This window comes from Mugil cephalus, chromosome 5, assembly GCF_022458985.1.
Source record: "Mugil cephalus isolate CIBA_MC_2020 chromosome 5, CIBA_Mcephalus_1.1, whole genome shotgun sequence".
NCBI classification, from domain to species: Eukaryota; Metazoa; Chordata; class Actinopteri; order Mugiliformes; family Mugilidae; genus Mugil; species Mugil cephalus.
The window spans coordinates 16,191,469-16,211,593 of record NC_061774.1 but is presented as its reverse complement, the minus strand read 5'-3'; the positions used below and the strand labels follow the sequence as shown (position 1 = coordinate 16,211,593).

General features: G+C 41.4%; 1 protein-coding gene across 2 annotated transcripts in view; it reads left to right on the top strand.

The window, feature by feature from the left end:
- The first annotated feature begins 1,736 nt into the window (after nt 1-1,736).
- The window catches only part of nlgn3a (neuroligin 3a), a 194,971-nt gene continuing 176,582 nt past the window's right edge, over nt 1,737-20,125 (top strand). Inside the window, exons 1-2 of one of the 2 annotated variants that reach the window (XM_047584842.1) lie at nt 1,737-1,930; nt 2,001-2,208. The gene's annotated coding sequence lies outside the window, so the exon portion shown is untranslated. Of the gene's footprint in view, nt 2,209-20,125 lie in introns of both variants that reach the window. The other variant, XM_047584841.1, reaches the window with a different exon arrangement.

Genomic DNA, 20,125 nt, shown 5'->3' with positions numbered 1-20,125 from the left:
GGCAACCGGCTCTACTGTCTGAGCCTCCTCAGCCGACTGGACAAGAGAAAACAAATACGCAGAGGACTGTCCTCAACATGTTACGCTGCCTCCAAATGGGATCGTGCGTACTGTGTTCACGAGAAAAATCAACTTCCAGTGGCGCTCACACATCTAAGTGGAGTTTTTTGACGGTCAGTCATATGAAGCGTTCTTTGCAATTTAAAATAATAAGGAAAACACTAATATTCCCAAAACCCTAATATTTTATCATGCCTATGCATTTCCTGAATAAAGTAACCCAGTCGAGATGCAGTTGCCAAGCAGCAGCGGCGTCGTCACACCTTACATGAAGATGTTACCACTTAAATGTCAAGCAATTTGTGTAAACAACATGTACGCAATGTGACAAGAGATGAATAATAAATAAATAAATAAAAAACCCTACAACATACAAAAACACGTAGCATAGTAACACAATCCAGTTGCTGCATCACTTATGGACGCCATTATTCATATAGAACAGTTCAGTTCAAACTGACTCCAAAGAAGACGTACAGTATGTGCATATTTTCATTTCATAAAACGTGTCATATCCATCCACCAGCTAGATTATTGCCGTAAGAAACGTTACTCCATTTGTATGGTGTGAGAGAGCTTGAGTTTTGTGTTTATTTGTGGAGAGACACAGATGAACAGCCTCACTCTCGGTTCTGTTGCGCTGTTTTCAATAGCGTTGCCGTGAATTGCCGGTGCATGCTTGAAGCCTTAAGGCTGTTGCCACTAGAAAAGAAAGATTAGTCATAGCAGAGGTATTGCAGTGGCTCTCAGCTTCTGGCACCACTAGGGAGATCTGCAATGGAACGCCTGTTAATTCAAAGACAAACTGTCCACTTCACTTGATCTTCCCTTAACCGCCATGAAATAAAGTCCTGCATTGGGTAATAACGGCATGGTTGAAAAACCTCAAGTCTCAAGTCCATGCAGCCAGGTATCGCTATTGCCTCACCGGACACATTTGTACTATAAACCATATATTCTGGACCGATATTGGCTGTGCCTTCTTTATCAGCTTTACCAAATGAATTGCTTGAGTGCAGTTTTGATCGCATGAAGCACATTCCCCCTTCATATTGGAAATTTATGAAATTGAAACTCTTTTTCCATAATATAGCCGTACACCCATGCAGTGGGAGCAACAGTGGGTTCGGTGTTCGGCGTGTGCCATGATCCGGGGTCTGGTTGTGGTAAACCCCCAACCGAGGCACATCTTCCCTGTTCCTTTTAATATTGCAAGCAGATGCGTGACCTGAGAGCAAAGATGAAAATGATAAAAATGCATTTTATTCAGTGATGTTGTAATTTCAAATATCTAAGGGAATTGATAGCCAGTCTACCGTGGCTCTTTTTTACATACACAGTGCAGTCTGGGGTCCTCCACTTCATTCCCATTACTCACAAGCAAACATTTTTTTCCCTTTCTTTCTTTCTTTTTTTTTTTTTTTTTTTTAATCACGGAACTGTCCCTCAGAGGGGGGATCGCATTAGGAATTGAAAATGACATTTATTTCGTGCCACAGCCTCATTTGTGCTCACAGACCACTGTCTAACGAAATCACTCTGTGCCCAATTAGGCTTCCAAATAAAGTTAAACCAGTACCAAAGCATGTCAATTAATGACTGCACATTTCAAACAGATTGCACATTTCAAACACATACATGCATAATAAATGAACGCAATAAAATTATATTGGGTAGGGGGCACCAAAGCGGAACCTCGGGTTGGGAGATGTTGTTCTCTCAGGTGTTAATTAGTGGTAGGAAGTTTATGTGCCTGGGTTGATATTTAGCCAAATAATAAAAAAAAAAGGGGTGCATCTGTTCGGTTTTAAGTTGAGTTACCCTGGCCGAAAGTCTGCAGCAGTGTTTTTGAAACACGTAAAGACAACAGGTAAAAAAAAAAATCAGTCTAGTCCAAACATGCTATAGCGACTAACTTGACCAGGCGTTCTCCTCCGCAGTTCATCTAAAACCAGTGCGCTTATATAAAGGTAAAATACACCTACTTGTGAGTGCATAACAGGAATAAGGCTGATTCCAATATAGCTCCAATGAGGATTACTTCCCTGGCCCAGCGTGTGCAGCTGACCTGGAGAAACGTGTCCATGAATGGCTTCAAGAGACTGATCGGCCCGACACCATGCGCAACAATTGCGCAACACCTCCTGAGTGAGTAAATACAATATTTATCCATATATTACCATTGTGCTTCCCTTGCGCTGTGTTTGTTACTAGGGACATATGTGCTTTGGCTTTTTTTTCTGTCTGACTACACACTGACGTGTGTGCCGGGCTGCAAGACACTCGATTCTATCATGTGGCGCTGATGCTTTGTTTTTATTTTGTTTCTCAGTTGGTTTGATGGTTGCGCCTCTCACTGCAAATTCTAAGCTCATCTGTAAATGTTGATGCGGTGCACTCCCCGAGAAAGGCTGCTGTCAGATTTGTCCTGACGCTGACTTTTTACCCTGAGGCGAATGTGTTTGAATTTGTGCAGGGAAGCAAGCCATCATTTGTGTGCGAGTGTGTGTGTGTTTAGATGGAGACTAGTTTTCTTCTAATAAGCAGAATAATAGCCCAGACAGTGTGGGTGTAAACCTTTGATTGTCTGATCAATAGCAGAATATCTGAAAACCACCCAACGCGTTTAGTCTGATCGTGTTCTGCTTAATGTAGTGTAAGTTTGCCCCACTTTGGTTAAACGTCATGTGATGTGAGTGTCCGAAAGGTACAGAAGCAATAGGTTGGTTTAATTGTGTTTCCAAAGATAAACAAAATCCGAATTGATGTGAGCAGTAACAAATGTGAGCCGTCTCATTCTATTGAAGGAATTCAGGGTTCTCAAAATAAATAATAATAATAATAATGATTTTAGTTCGGGGGCCACATACAGCCCAATTTGACCTTAACTGGACCGGAGCAGTAAGATGATGGCATAAAAACAAGTAACAGCAACTCCAGACTTTTTCCATTTGTTTTAGCGCAAAGAAGAACAAGTAAATTAGGAGGATGTTTATATGTAATAAATTATCCTTCAAAAAAAATTACATTTCTTGGGAAAAATGTGGAAAAAATGCAGTTTGAGTACATTTCTGTTTAGTCCTGGGCCTCAGTGTTGTGTTCTGTCCACCATTCTTACTAAAACAGAGGACATGCTAGGATTAGAAGTTATGTATGCTGCGGGCCAGATTTGAACCTCTGGTGGGCCACTTTTGGCTTGAGGGCCATATGTTTCGGTCCGGTGCCATAGACTTTATATAAATATATATCGTGGACATATACTTCCCCATTTCCTTCCAATGGCCAAACTGTCGCTTTTTTCCCCGGTGCCATCTTACGTGTTTGGAGCCAGTGCATGTGCTAAGTGATCGAGAGGGATTGGCATGGCAACCTGTAGTCATCATTTTGTTAAATCCTGTTTGTATGCCATCAAATAACTAACTAAAATGGAAACATTGTTGAAAAACTATTGCTTTAGTGTTTTAATTTGGCCCAAGCCCCATCCACTAAGGTGGAGGAGATGGAGCTTTAGGCCTGTACTGCAGGTTGTCACCAGGAAGAGCTCAACTTGCTTCTGCTTCGCCTGCTCAGTCTTCCATCTTAACTATTTCAATATTTTCAAAATCATTTACTGTTCAAAGCTGCTGCATGTTTTCTGCAGCTGCTCAGATGTGAATATTTCATAAAATGAATGTCGAGCAGTGAAGATGACATTTTTCTCTATTCTCTCACATTTTATAGACCGAAAATGAATCATCTGGTCAAAAACACGAATCCATAGTCAGTTCTTATAGATCTGCATGACACATGCGTTTATTTACAGCGCTGACATTGACATTTTTTGTCTAGTCGTACCAGTGGGAGGTGACATAGATCTGCTGTGATTTCAAACCGACTGTTCTATTAAAAAGGGAGAAGAGGGTGGTGTTCCCGTGAAAACAAATACATCTCATAGTGCCTGCGAGATCTCAACTGCACACAATATATTTCAATTTAAATATGCTCCCGCAGCACCAGTGTGGTGTAGCGAGGACGGGCAGTAAACTTTGTACAGGAAATATGTAAGTACAGGAATAAGCCGGATAACAGTAATAAAAATGTGTTATCTGTGCATTGCTGTTATTTTGTAGACAAGCACTGTTTCAGAAAAGAGGATCTAGGCAACACATCTATATTTACTGTGATTTTTAAAGCACTGCGAGCTTGGTATTAACATCAAAGCCTTCAAGCATCAGGCTCTTAAAATAAGTCTTTTTTTTTTTTAAAGAGCAGAATTCATACGTCAGAGCAAACAGATGGTAGTTTCACACAGTTATTCACTTTGAAGCCGCATCTTCGCAGAGGGCCTCTCCCTCCTATATATATGCTGCAGAGCTCTGGGTGAAACTATCTCCCAACTAGAACATACTGACACGATTTCAAATAGTCCTTCTCTCTTGCTCTCTCTTTCTTTCTCTCTGGCTGCTGCTGTCCTCACCACAAGCACCGGAGAATGTGAATGTGTTCTGTGTTTGTTTTGCTGAGGGAGAAAATGCATGCACTCCAGAGTATGATCTGAAAGGAAGTAGATTGAGACGAGCACAACCCAGATCTATAATTGGAATCTGTTCTTGGATGTGAAGAGTTTTCGTCTGCCTATTCTCCAAAACCCTTTCTCTTCCTAATGGGAAAGGAGCACATGGACTCATCTTTGTAGATTTCAGTTTGGCAGTCTCTGTATAGGACGGCTCTAAATATTAATGCTGCAGTGCAGAGTTTCTCTTGGTAATATCAGGAAAAGCTTTTATTCCTACAGGTGGAGATATTAATTTTAAATAACGTCACACTCGCGCCTCAAGCTTACAAGGAACGTGTTTACTGTGTGAAAACATACAGCCCACTTACTGTCCGAGAGCTCTGGACGGCCGTCATTAATGCTTACCATTCCTTGTTTCTGTGCTCTCAAGGCCCGACTCCTCTGCTTTCATTGATCGGCCCATTATAGCAGACACCAACGTGGGGCAGCCTGTGGTGCTAATGGCGTGCTCTCTCATTCATACAGACACTGAGAAATACTAAGCCATTACAACATGTGGCTCCTCGGCGTAGCCCGTCACCGCAGTAGGCATCTGTCCAGCAGACCCGTGATTGCTGTTGAGGGAAAAATCACAGGGCATGTTAATGTTAACTTTGTTTTTTTATCTTGTGAAGAAGTCTCGTGTTAGGTGTTTGAAACCCAGTAATTGTTCTGACAAATATCTCAGCTGTGGTGATATTACAAATGAACTGTTCTGATGGATTGTCCCTCTGTCACGTATGTCACTGTCACGGCCAAAACTGAGGCCGACGTTTATCACCTCGGAGAGAATAAAAAGATGGGGTCATTCTTACTCTTTAATCTGTCTGGATCTCACAGATCCCCAGGCTTTGGCAGACTTGACTCAACAAAGCTGCAGAAGTGAGTAGGAAGTATCCGCAGAGGATTTAAAAATAAGCACGCAGAGAAGGAGAAAGGAGGAGATGAATAAAGGACGCGATGCACCGATCAGCCACATCATTAAAGCCAGGAGAGGTGAATAGCATTGACCATCTTGTGACAATTCAGTGTTCTGCTGGGGAACTTTTGGAGCTGGCATTTGTGTGGATGTTACTTATACATGTGACCAGACCAGACCAGGCACCCCCAGCCCATAGCAATAGGCCCCCACTAACAACCTGCTGTTGCCAGACACCACATGAATCACAAGGCCCATGTCCATTCTCTGATGAGCCACGAGGCACAAGAGAGACCCACTCAATATCAGGCAGGTGGTCATAATGTTATGCCTGGTTGGTGTATATGCCACAATCCCCCCCAAATCCCCCTTTTCCTTGGTTCAAATTTCACAGTCCACAGGTAAGTACATGTGCTTGAAACATTCAAGTTGTACAGTGGTGTGAAAAAGTGTTGCCTAAAAACCTAAACCTATTTGGCTCTGTCTGAAAAGGTGATTGCCCCCTAAACCTGACAACTAGTTGGGCCACCTTTAGCAGCAACAACTGTAATCAAGCGTTATCTTGCACTGAGTCTTTTCCAGCGCTGTGGAGGAATTTTGTTCCCCTCATCTTTGCAGAATTGTTGTAATTCAGCCACACTGGAGGGTTTTCCAGCATGAACCTCCTTTTTAAGGTCACGTCACAGCATCTCAGTAGAATTCAGGTCAGGACTTTTACTGGGCCACTCCAATGTCTTCATTACATTTGCCTTCAGCCAATCAGAGGTGGACTTGGATGTGTTTTGGATAATTTTCCTGCTGCAGAACCCATGTTCACTTCAGCTTGAGGTCAACCTTCAGGATTTTTTGGTAGAAGCAGATTTCATGGTTCCATTCATCACAGCAAGTATTCCAGGTCCCGAAACTGCAAAACAACCTCAGACCACCACATGACCACCACCAGATTTTGCTGTTTGTATGATGCTTCTCTTTGTAATGGGACACCTTCCAAAAACTTTTGCCTTGCCAGTCCACAGAGTATTTTGGGGATCCTCAAGATGTCTCCTGACCAAACTGAGCCTTTATGTCCTTTTTGCTCAGCAGTGGTTTTTCATCTTGAACTCTTCCATGCAGCCAATTTTAGCCCGGTCTCTATGTTATGGTGGAGTCATGAACACTGACCTTAACTGAGGCAAGCGAGGCGTGCAGTTCTTTGGATGTTGTTGCGGGGTCTTTTGTGACTTCATTGACTCTATAGGCGCTATTACGCCATAGAAGAGGAAGCGGATGCTTTAAAAGGGCATAATTAAAAGAACGCCAGTCAAACATTAAGTGGTGGTAAATGCATGTGGAAGTAGTGATTACAGGTTATAAAATAGTTGCATTTAATAGGGAGAAATTGAAATTGGGCGATTATGTAATAATTGTGACAGGGAAAGTTTTTCTACGCTCACCTGTAACCTGAATTTAAGAGGTGGTTGCACCATCTGGATTTTGTGAGTGCTTTGTGAGTGTGATGCAAATGTTTTTTTTTTTTTTTTTTTTTTTTAAGCAGTGCATCTTTATATGTGTGCAAACAAGTTTTCATGCAGAATCAATGTTAAATGCTTTAGTTGTCCGTTATGCATACTTCAATGTTTTCTGTCATAAATGGTTTGAAAATGTAAACTTAAGGGTAACCAAATTAAGTTTCAAGTTCGAGTCCACGTCAACTTTGTGTAATATCTAAAAAAATAATAAAGACAAAACTAATAAGACGTGAAATACATTTGTCTGTGCACTGTAACGACAACAATGTTTCTAAACAACCGCAGAAAGAAAAGCGGCTTGACTGAAAACCTGACATAATTTATTGCGTCTTTTAACAGGGCACGTTAGTGTACGGCGTGACACGCCAGATGATTCAAGCTACATTTAGCCTTTGTCGCCGTCTGTGGGAGGTGCGGCAACAATTTGTTAATAAGCATGAGCAGGACAGACCGAACACGGGTCGATCTGCCCCACAAATAAAGGCTAGGAGAAGCACTTCCTTCACCATTGTACTTCATGAAGCCAGAGTGGCCAGTGGCAGCGATGGAAGGGCTGTCAGAGGATAAAGGCGCAAACCCTCTTCCGCGATGCTATTTATAGCCGCGCTGAGCAAATGTCAATAATTTATGCTGACACGTGTAAACGCTGCTGTCACATTAATAATTGTGTTGCTAAAATAGTCACTGAAATGGCATGCAGAGCTAAATGTAGGCGGCTTTGAATATGGAATGGTTTCTGCGAGCGTAAAGCACGCGGTGTCATGATGATCCTCGTAAGAATTGATCCGATGACAAGTGGCCGCCTAATTCATTTCGACAGGAAGATTAATAAATGTGAAACCTGTGACTTCGGCGGGCATTAATGCTCCGTATTAATTACAAATTCTTATAAAGAAATTTAGATACCTCAGCAGATACCTAATCCATTTGTTCTATAGCTGCTCGGCCCTACGTGTCCCGCTTTACAATGGGCACTCCAAGAAAAGCATAGCAATCAATATTTCCTGCACTAATTGAAGTGCTTTTTATCTTGTTGGACTCGCAGCGTAGTGTGTGCTTCCGCGTGTGTCTGTGTGCGTTTGTTTGTGGGGCACTTGTATATTCAGCTGCATTGCTGTCTACTTCTCTTTGTCTGGCCTGTCCTACCTTTAAACTCTGTCAGCCTGTGCAAGCACCTGCCTCTTTTATCAATATTTATGCCAGACAGCAATTTGGACTCAGGTCACGAGGTTCTGCACTACTTACAGTCAACTGACTGCAACTCATGGGCTCCATCGTAAAATGTGCGCCTCAGTCCTTTAACATCCTCTTCTTGGTCCACCGAAGCAGCAATCATTTTAATTCATCATAGTTTTCCATTGTCTCAGCGTAATGGGTGTGCGGTGTTATGTATTGTGATAGTCAGTGCTGAAACAATAAGAAGTTGGTAAATTTATCCCAGATGACTCAGAGACAGTTTGTTTTTCACGGTCAGATACTCAATCTGGCTCGAAACAATTCAAAAATCAATACAGACAGACAACTGCGAATGGATGTAGCTGTTTGACAGCCTAATTCCTTTGTCATGAGAACAAGCAGGCCACAGTCTTGACAATTAATTTTAAAAAAACAAGGCCCCAATAGATTTGTGAAATCTCCATCGTTTGAAGAATTTGCTGTGCTGAGTGAAAGGGCAAAGGCGTGAGAAACGAACAGTGTTATTTAAGTTAAACGTCATTATCTCCTGATTTATCCAGTCCCTCAATGACATCCATGTAAGGTCAGAGCCATTTTAAAACTTTACAAAGCCCCTCTTTCCCTGAGTCTCTGTAAAGCAAACAGCACGGTTGTGGATGTCCACTATGAATTCAAATAAGTCCATAGTATGTGAGTTTCACACAAATGTCTCTGTAGATGTTCTCGCCAACAATCATAACTTTCTCTGCTAAATCTTCAGAACCTCCGAGGCAATTGCATAGCAAATATCAAGTTTGCCAACCGGGAAATTTTGTCTGAGGCTATGCTTATGTGTGGTAATCTTCCAGACTTTCAAGTGCAATCACTCTCCTCTGAAAAGTCCTGCTCTTCATTTGACACGGGGTGTTACACTGGACCAGCAGCTAATTATGTTGGCCCCAGCAATGATTAACATTTGAAGCAAACACTATCTCCCACAGTCAGGGCAATGGTTGCATCACAGTAGAGCTTAAGGGGGTCGCTGAGATATTTTTCTGTTGTGCGTTCCTTCTTCTTTGGTTGTGATGTATAAACTGTGTGATGTTCTATCGCCGTTTTGTAACTCGCTTAAATGCAAGTCATGTTGGGTTACCTGGAGCAACGCTCGCCTTGGTCCATGTCCAAAACACTGCAAGGAATTTAAAAAAGGATTTTCTTTAGAGCCGTACCATTTTTTAGGTCCTGTACGAGAGAAAAATACATAAGCAGAGAAAAAAAACTATGCACTGTTTGTCGTAAAGCAGCCGTGATGCTAAGTGCCTTGTGGAGAATGTTGCTGTGCTTTGCCATAGGAGAGGTCGGGCTCCTAGTTCCCTTGTAGACATTTGTAACAGCATCGCTGCTACTATTTCTTATAATTAAACGCCAGTTACATTCAAGGCCTCGCCACACAGGTTCACACGGTGCTGATTAAGCTAATCATCCACATCTCTGTATTTTGTAGCTGACCACAGTTTTATATCTGGTGGTGTCATTTCCATGCAGATGCAAAGGTTTTTCTGGATCTATTTATTTAAGCAATGACTGGTTTGCCCAAGCTAAGCTAAGACAGGGTAGACGGTGTAGGTTACCACAACTGGGAGTGTGGCGGAAAACCTTGGAAGCAATAAATAACTTAATAGCGAATTGTTAATTTCCATCTACTGACCTGTCATTTAGAGTAGTAGGTTAACAACACGTGGAAAAAATGGGAAAATTTCCCACCCCATCAAATGACTCCCCTTCATAATTTCGCCATTTAAAGAATAGCAATATATAAAGAATACTTGGGATGTGAAGGGCCTGCTAACACAGACTGTAGGTAAATATGCAAGGAGGTGGGGATGCATTGTCCAAACTGTGCTTTCCTGGGTATGGACACGGGCGGTGGCATCACAGTATGGTGCAACAGTGGAGCCACGTTATTGACGACCTGACCACACTTCCACCGGACTCATTTGTGTTTTCGTTGAATTAATACTGCACTGTGCTCTACCCCCACTAATTCCAAAGAAATGTTGGATTAAAGAATTTCCTGTAAGGATTAATAATGTATAATGATTGTGATTATACACTGCAGTTATTTATTTATTGATTGATGTATTCCACTTTGACTGTCTTACGGGACCACTTTACAGAGCAGCTGGCATGCCAACTCATGGTGATCATGATGTCACATCCTGTTTGTGTAGCGTTAAATAAGAAACTAAAGCTTGTCAGACACTTGGAACATGCATGAACATTATATTAACTACATAGAATGACTGAAACGATCCTTGAAAAAAAATAATAATTGAAAGAGAGACGGAAAGACCGAGACAGATTAAAAGAAATGTTCACTTTTGAATTATGAGGTTAAATACCTCAGTACCACAACATCACGTTATTTTTTTTGTGCATTTTTGTTGCAAACAGTACATTTTTGTGCATTTTGTTAATGTCATTGTTTATAACTTAAAGTGTGAAATGTGGTTTATTATTAGTAATGCTGCACTTGTACTTAGTTTGGCCCAGGTCCTATCCACTAAGACGGCCAGCTTCATACAGTGTATGGTTTAAAATGCGACTGCGTCTTCATCCATTCAAATTATACACATCGACTGAACAGACAGGTGCATGGCAGTAGAAAATATAGCTCAAAATATTTGCTTCAGTCCATAAACCTAGGTATCTGTTTCCTAAATCATTCATACCTAATATTCAGCACTGTGCAAAAGTGTCACCACTGAATATAAAAGTAAGGATGGGTTCAAAAATAACGATTCTTCTGGTTAACATGCTTTATGTGCAGGTTGCCAGTGTGGTTCCTCGAACCATCTTCCAACTGTTGTTCCAGTTGACTTAGGTCGGTCTGAGTTGCTTTCGTCTCTTCATGTAATCACAGGCTCCCCCCATGATGTAGAGATCAGGCCTCCGTCGGCGCCATGCCATCTGTTGTTTGTCCTTGTCACTGAAAATAGTTCTTTATGACCCTGGCTGCATGTTTGAGGGTCGATCAGCCGCAACGCCCATGGCCCCGCTTCATGGATAAAAAATGTAAACACGTACATATAATCTATAAATAGGAATGTTTGATGTTGTGTATTTAGGTTAATGTATGTACCATATAAAGTGAAAGAAGCGGGAACCACTGAATAATTTGTTTTTCACCAGCAGGGCTCATCTCATCTCCTACTTGTCTATTTTTTTTTTCTCCTCTTATGAAAAGTTGCAAGCACAACATTTTGTCTGTCCCGTACATCATGATGGAGCTAATGTGTATTATCAAGATAAAGAACACCGTGACAATAACACAATGACCACAGCTCACAGAATAAATAACTGTATGATTGGCGAGGCTAGTAATTATTCTTTGAAATAAAAATATCCTCGTGTTTAGGCAGCGGCATCACATTTTGGGCATACTTGTGTGGCATAGTCAGGACTGGCCTCGGCAGCATACAATTACAAGCACAAATTACAGGTCTCAACATAGTTTTATGTGTAGTTTATGTGCTGGAACCATTGTTCACACTAGAGCTGCATTGTTTTCCAGAGTTATAAAAGAATTCACGGTTTAAAAAAGGACTTGTGCGATGCCGATTCACAATAGCATTGTTTCCGCAATGTGCAGCAAGTGGAAACTTCTGTCTCCAGTGCAGATCTCTTGTCTCATTTTCCATAACAATGACAAATATTGCTATTCTAAGCATGTCAGGGTTAACGCGGGGGTAAGGTGCACAGAGGTCTCGCAGATTGAGCAACAACGCATCAGAATATTATTTTAAAACTCAGCCCTACAGAAGACACGCAAAAAAGAAAAAAGAGAAATCAAGAACGGGCTACGTTAGTTTCAAGGCAGCTCACTGATGCATGAAATAATGTCCTGTGGCATGTTGCTAAGACCCATCCCCATTGGGAACAAGCACTGAAATAGCCACTGAGCTTCATGTTTTCAGCCCCCCCTGTCAGCTCGGAGACGGAGCAAGTCAGTCGCAACTCGCACACTGCGCATCTTCATCTCATGCCATCATGCAAAGTCTCTTTTCACGCAACCCTTTTGTGTTTGTGTAACACATCTGTACAGCGTTTTTTTTTTTTTCACTTCACGGCAGCTCCACTCTGTCTAATACTCAGCCCGGTCTCTTTTGCCGACTGTTCGTCTGAACTACTCCGATCCCACGCGCTGTCTGCTTTTAATTGCTGGATTTTGAAAAAGGTCGGAAGGTCTCAGTGAGGGATGCTGTTCTTGGCTATTAAGTAGACCGGACTGTCATGAGGTGACAGGTTTCATTTTATTCATATTATGTATCCCTTATAAATGCCCACATTCAGTTTTTACATTCTGCCTTTTCATGTTCTGCTATTCGCAATATATCCAGCTGGAAGTGGGCAGAAATGTTCTTACTATGAAATTTAAGCCCACCGCTTATCAAACCGAACAAAAAGTGAAGATTCTGCTCTGTGTGAGACAAAGAGTGGCTTATCCATCACTGCGTGAACCCCGCACTTTATTCAGTGGCACATTCTCAGGCTCTTATCATCTTTGAGACCGTTTATTATGTCACTGTAATTAAAAGAGACTAATTCAGCCAGTGATAGGAAAGCCTAACCATACATTAAGCTCTCATCTAGCACTGCCTTCCAATCATTTGAGGCAGATGTGTATGTAAAACAGACCTAACTGCAAATTAACAGTGTCTTTTGGGAAATGTGAGGCTCGCAGTTTGATTGAATGGCTCTATTCCACATGTATTGTAACGCCGGAGATGATCAGGAGTGATGGATTGCTGCTATAATTTTAACTGCGCCACACTAAAGTAATTTGGTGTAGGTAGGAGAAAATCTGAGACTCATTCTGTTTGCTGGAATTCAAAAAGCTAACACAGTGATTTTTTTGTTAAATACCAGTCATTATGCTGTGTGATTGTTTTTATTAGTTTTCTTGGCATTTTTTTTTTGCTGGGCCCCACAACTTTTGGGGGATTGAAACCTGGTAAGATCTGTAAAGAACTGCAAAGGCCAAAATTAGGTTATGGTTAGGGTTAAGGTTAGAGCATGGTCCCCTGTTTAAGGCATCAGATTCACAAAGCCCGTTTTGAGCATCAAACCAGACAAAAAAATGCACTTTGGAAACAAAGTAAGTTCAAAACGACTGTTTTCTCTAAATGCAAATGTGTGAAGCATGTTCAGTACCAGTGACAAACAACAGCCTTGCATCAAGTGGCGCACATCAGGTAAGTTCGACCCTGAGGCAAAGATAACTATGCCAACTTTTCTACAAAGGCCTGACATACCTCTGCGTACCGCCGACAACATCAATAAAAATGAATGCTGATTGTTAAACAGAGTACCCATCTGCAAAATTTCCTTAGAGACTGCTATTCCACGGCTAACACAGCTGTGATGACACAGCTGATAACACAGATAACAACATATCGACAGCATCTCTACAACCGCATTCACCTCTAGAAGAGCCAAGGAAAACATAGACTGTATATAAATATGGACAATGCGTCCCCGCTTCCTTGCATTGGTCAAACAGACGCTAATTTCGCAGGGATACGGGTGGCGCCAACTTGCGTGTTTGGAGCCAGAGTCTGCGCAGTGCCGAGCGTGGAGAGTGGAGCCAGTGACCTGCCCACACTTCCGCCAGACTCACTCGTGGTTTCGTTTAATTAGCACTGCACTGTGCTCTACCTCCTCCAGCTACAAGGAAATGTTGGATTACACACTGTATTTATTTCTCTTGTTTTGCTTTTACCAACTCTCACGGACCTAAGGCTTTACAGAGCGGTTGGCAGGGTGGTGAAGTAGTAATCATGATGTTTCTATAGCGCCAAATGGCAAACTAAAATGAAACGTCTCAGAAAAGTGGACAATTGAATATACATCAGTATTATATTAACTACCGAAACGTGAGTGAAACAATTATTGAATAAAAAAAGGTGACTGCAAAGACAGAGACAGGAAGACAGACAGAGACAGATGGAAAGATGTTTTCAGTTTGTCACTTTTGAAATATGAGACTGAAACACTTCAGTAACACAACAACCATTATTATTATTATTATTATTATTATTATTATTATTAGTATTATTATTATTAGACACTTAAAAGTTAGTATTATTTGCATTTTTGCACACTACAATTTGCTTTAATGTTTGCATTATTTCAATGTCTTGGTTTATTTTTTTCAAGTTTAGTATGCCCACAGTTTATCTTCTTTTAAATTAAACTGTAGCATTTGAAGTGCAAAATGTGGCATGTAGTGAAATTATTGGTAGCATTGTTGTTGTGACAAGTTGCCTTAAATAAATGGACTTTCGGTGGGTTTCAGCGAGGATGCGTTATGTCAATCCAAGTTCCTCACAGAAATAGAAACACAAGCGTGCATGTTTTCAGATGAACGTTTGACCAGATTTCAGATGTGAACATTTTGACTGTTTATATAGCATTTTCTATGGTTTCTGTGGAAACAATAATTCGGGGAGAGACCCATCCTTTGAGGTCGTTTTTGGTACCTCTTAGCTCGACAAGATGTGCTCTGGCCAGCAATTAAATTGTAAACCTACATTAGCCCGGGAGGAACAAGGCTGAGCACACAGTTTGAACTCTACGCCAGCAATTGATGTGTGAGATGAGCCTGTTCAAACAAATTTAAACCCATCTGACAGCATTTCAAAACATTTCTGTCCGTGCTCTACTTCATCACTTCGGGCATGTGCAGGGTAACTACTGGATAGGGGTCAGGTAGTGTTTGAATTCATCTCTTCAAGCTACTGAGACGGTGAGGCACACCAATGAGGCATCTAAAAGAGAAAAGGGCTCCTATACATATTAAACACAGCCCTGAAGAACGCTGTGTTAATGTCAGGTGTTCCCTGCAGTGCAGCAGTGTCAGGAGCATCTGGCTTGTTTCAGGGGAAGGGGGCAACATTTTCCTTAACATGCAGTGTGGCACAATGGCACAAATTAAAGGGGGAGACATCTGCATTTTTACCTCAGGTATGGCAAGGATAGAAAGAATAAGTTCTTTGGCACCACTGCAAGATATGGATCCTGATGATCCTGCAGTAAATGGAAGACTCTGAAGCATCATGGTCGTGCACTTTACATGAAATATGATCAGTTGTCATAATGTTAAATTATATTACATTAGATAGCCATTGACCAAATTTTACTCTGTAAATCATAGGTCTTTAACAGGGGTCTGTGAACCCTAGTGGGTCTGCAGAGGTACTGCAGGGGGATCGCAAAATCTTTGGTTGAATAGACTTTTTTATATATATTTTCTAATCTTCCCCCACAAGTTTAAATTTATTTAAAAACACATTAACACGAATCCAACTTTCTGAGGGTGTCCTGTGGTGTCTGGCAGCAGAATATTGTGTGTGGGGGTCTTTGGGTCCTGTGGGTTGAGGGGAGGAGTATCAGGTTTGTTCCAGTGCATCCCACAGACACTTGGTGTGGGATCTAGTGGGTTTAGAGGCCAGGACAAGACCTTGTGCTGTTTTTCTGTCTGACCAACGGTATAGAACCAAAGCACAAAGCACCCAAAGCACAGAATATGTGAGATTTTATGCTTAGAATGAAACAATTCAATAGTTTTCCAAATAATAGTGTGTTCACATCATTTCTACATCGTGCGGCTTATAATAGGAGGTTGTAGGAGGAGCCGACCTGTAGTGATTATGACACACAAGCGTAAAATGATGGAGCTTACAATGGGCTTACTAAATATATGCAAATCTTAAGGCCTTTGTCAGCCTCCATTAACAGGTTAGTAGGTATTGAAAAAAATAACGTCTCAGTCAAGGATGAGGGCAGCACTCAGAAAAAGACACGGTGAGTGTAAATGGTTGCCTTCATCTGACAGCTTCCTCGATTAATCAGCTGATAAGGAAATGCCAAAATGACAGTGACGTGATAGAACTGCGCATGTTTTTTTTATCAAAAAATGTTTTTGAAAGAATCTCTATTTTTTTTTTCTTGATTACCACCACAGTCAGCAATCCCCGGCTTGGAGACAAAACAAAGCGATTCTTAATTTCCCGCAGTTACAAATGCCAGAACCCAAGGCGCGTGGAAGAGGCAGATAAAGTTGTTATTGGCAAATGTCCTTGGTGCTAGCAGAGTGAGTGCTCAGTAATCCTACTGTGTTATTAGTCTCCTAGGACCCTGGGACTGTGCGTTACTATCACAGGCTGGTCCCATGTAGATAACACCGGTTCCATTCACCCTCACATCTACTCATAGCTAAATCGTCCACAATTATCAGGACCGGGGAGCTTATTATTGCCCTCTTTTATTTACAAGCACCCTCCCTACACGGGCCCCAAAGTTTTAAATGGTTGTAGATGGACGTTTCATTGCATGTCTTAATTCCCCATTATGTCCCCTGGAAGAACCGTATTGATCTCATCTGCTTCCAGCTAAGCCTTAATTGGCAAGGAAGCAATCAGGTATTGTATAGTTTGCATTTGCATTTTCATTCGGTTCTTGATTACCAAGAAGGTCACTTAGGCAAACCTGAGGTCAGTTCAGATAACATGCGATTATATCGTCCACTATTTTATCAAACTTTACATTTTATAGTAACACCTTATATGTACATCACCCTCCTCTTTTTTATATTCGGTTTTAAGAGCTGACCTGCCGCTGCTTAGAAACAAACAACTAAGGGGCAGTGGCCTCCGTGTCAAAAAAATAAAATAAAAAATCTTCTATGCTCCTAAAAATGCGAGCTGCCAAGTGGCAGGGGGAACAGGTGAGACCGTGACCCTCTCCATCTGAAGAGCGTCACCCGTGGTCATCGGCCATTGGCGGCGGCTGCATCCTGGCTCTGGCTCAAGATCTGGAAATTAGAAGTGGCCTGTCAGTAAGCTGCAGTCTAGGGAGGATACCAGGAAACTACGAGGGGAAAAATATTAAAACTTATCATTTCTGACACGGCATGTGTTGAAGCATTTTCAGTCTCATTTGTATTCAGAGTTCCCAGAGGCCTTTCTTTCCATTCACCCAAGCGTGCCAGCTGAAAGGCAAACTAAAAAATGAGGCTTATCCATATGGGTTAACTGACATGCCGCTGAACCTAAAGCGTTGCAGTACACTAGAAAATAATTTCTGGAAGAAATGGTAAACATCAATAGCCTCAGGGCATATGACACAGTGCCCTCTAAAAAAAATGAGTAATACAATCATAATTTAAAGAGATATGTGTAATATCATCACCATCCAGTCATGCTGACTTAACTGCAGTAAGTGCAGTTTTAGACAAATAAAGATAGATTTTAATGTTTATCTTGCTCAGTGTAATAGATGTCTAACTTTGTATCCAGTTATAATGCAAGAGCTTTATTGTGCATTACAGACTGTTGTCAGTGAGCGTCTGCAGCCCCAGTGTTTGTTGTGTGTCCTACATCATTGATGCCTGAGAGCAGCTATTCAGCCAATTCAGCGAGCTGAATCAAGAGAATCGGAAGCGAAGACATCTAAAGATTTAAATTTGCCAATAGTTTCAGAACAGCAAGTTCATCTAGAAAGACTAACTAAACAAACAGCATCATTCAGAAGAGGTTCTTTCCCAGGTCCCTAGCTGGGAGGCTTCATGTTTCTCCATATGGGATAAAAAGAAAAAATTATCACGTTAAGTTTTGCCATTCTTTAACCGGGGGGACAGGTCATCTAAAACGGGGACTGTCCCCAGAAATCAGGGACATCTGGTCGCCCTTATTTACCAGAGGCTCTTGTCGTAATTCGACATGTGGTTGTACTTCAGGTGGTGGAATATGTTGTTTTGCTATCCTTGCTATCCTATTACTTTTGCAAACCTTAAATGTCTTAAATGTGGACAAGTTTGTTCCACATCCACCTTATGATATCCGAAGCAGCTCCATATTATTGATGAGGAATTTCGTTTAGCCACCGATGAGCTATGGTGCAAGTACGTCACACCTACATCATAAACTTGCGTTTATCACATTTTTCACGAGATGGCAAATTATCAGTAAATTGACAAGTTATCACCCGTTCCTTCTCCCAGCAAACAGTATGTGCCAGGTACCCTGGTCTTTGCCTCCTGCTCAAGTGCAACTTTATGCTTCAGTCACAGTCGGCCGTCGTTGCTAGTTCTTAAAAGATAGTTTGGTGGTCGCTGTCCTTTATATGCAAGTGCATGAAAGAATAACCACTGGTGCTTCTGAAACTGAAAGCGTCAACATGTTTTCCCGGGCACAGGATGACTATGGGGCGCAATCAGTGTCAACGCTCGGCTGAAAAGTGGGCACTGAATCATTTCACTGAATTCCGGCCAAAAAGCAGTCACAACACTGACATTTGATTTGCATAAAAGGATTACCTCAATAATGAGATATTCATCAGAGACACTGCTGATCTGGGACATATTTTGATGAAGCAGCATGCAGTCATGCATTATTGAACCTCCTGAAACGGTGTGCCGAAAGTTTTCCCTGGGCAGCGTTATTTCAGCTGACCTTTTGAAAATTTAATCTCTGATTACTCTGAATGGGGGGAAAAATATTGAAAACAGTGTATAGGCTTCATGTGCAGCTCAACTCAGCTTTAACATGCGACTCATGGAAATGGGAAAAACTGCGTTTCTCATTTTCCGTGTGGTTGTTTTGGCCGAGCACACAATTTAAAAATAAGTCCTATAGACTGCTCTTCTACTGTGCTGACCTTTGAGAATTGATATCTGTGAGAATTGATACCCGCGTGTGTGCCTTTGTTCGTGTGGGTTCTGTTTCATATTCAGACAGAAAAACAACTCAGTTTGTTTAGCATGAGTTAATACTGTGAAAATTATTGATCCGTCTCGTGTGTCTGAGCTGTAAATGAGACAAAGATTGCATCAGCATTGCACAAACTGGTCAAAATGAATAATTCAGCTGGGTGTCTAAAAACTTGCAATCTTGCTGATACACGTAAATGGACTTGCAGTAACTGTTGAAATATTCATGCAATTAAACACCACATGCAGAGAACAGGGTTGAGAGGAGGTTAAGTCCCATATGCATCAGTCATACTTAAGAATCCTCCTATAGCAGGGGTAACGCTCCGCAGTCTGCATTTGCAAGAATGATACATGTAAACTGTGTATTTTTTAATAAAACTAAATGCTCAGTCATTGCCGTAGGCATACAAGGGCTTTAATTGCCCACTATAAGCTTCAGATGGACCCTTCTGATATCCACGAGATTCTCCCCATAGGTGTAATTAGATGTGCAGCTGCCAAAGTGTCCCCTATAGGGAACCTGCCATGGGTAACATTTCCTCCCAGTGGATGCTTGAAGAAAGATAATTGGTGTAATATTCTTTCCCAGTGTTGTGAGCTAATTAATGCCAGGGTCACTGGCTATCAGATCGTACAAACTTTATAACAGATGTCCACTGATCTCAAAAAATATTCTAAATTAAATCTTCGTATTATGATTTCTAAAGAGCATTTTAAATCCTGAATTAAGTACTATTAATATTTACCTGCAGTCTCTCGGTGGTGACTCAGTATCAGGATGATTAGGCGATTTTACCAAATATGATTTGAATAATTAGGTTAATTAGGTTTCAGGTGTAATTATGCATTATTAAATCACAGGGCAACTTTATACTGCCAGTGGTGAGAATTGAATCGCATTTGTCTTTAATATTTTCTCTTTATTTAATATAAAACACTTTTATTGGATTTTTAGACTTCAGGGAGGACTTAGACATGTTGTAGTCTTTTATGAACAGCTAGAGTTGTTCATTGGTCTCTGTCACTGGGGATCTGCCGGCTCAACGTGAGTGGTTTAGCGCTGCACTGGACACAATGTACTTTACCTGAAAGAAAATACACCAAGTCTGTGATACGCAAATTATTTTTTGAAAGACACCTTGACAATAAACGCATCCCATTCCTGATGTGGTTGA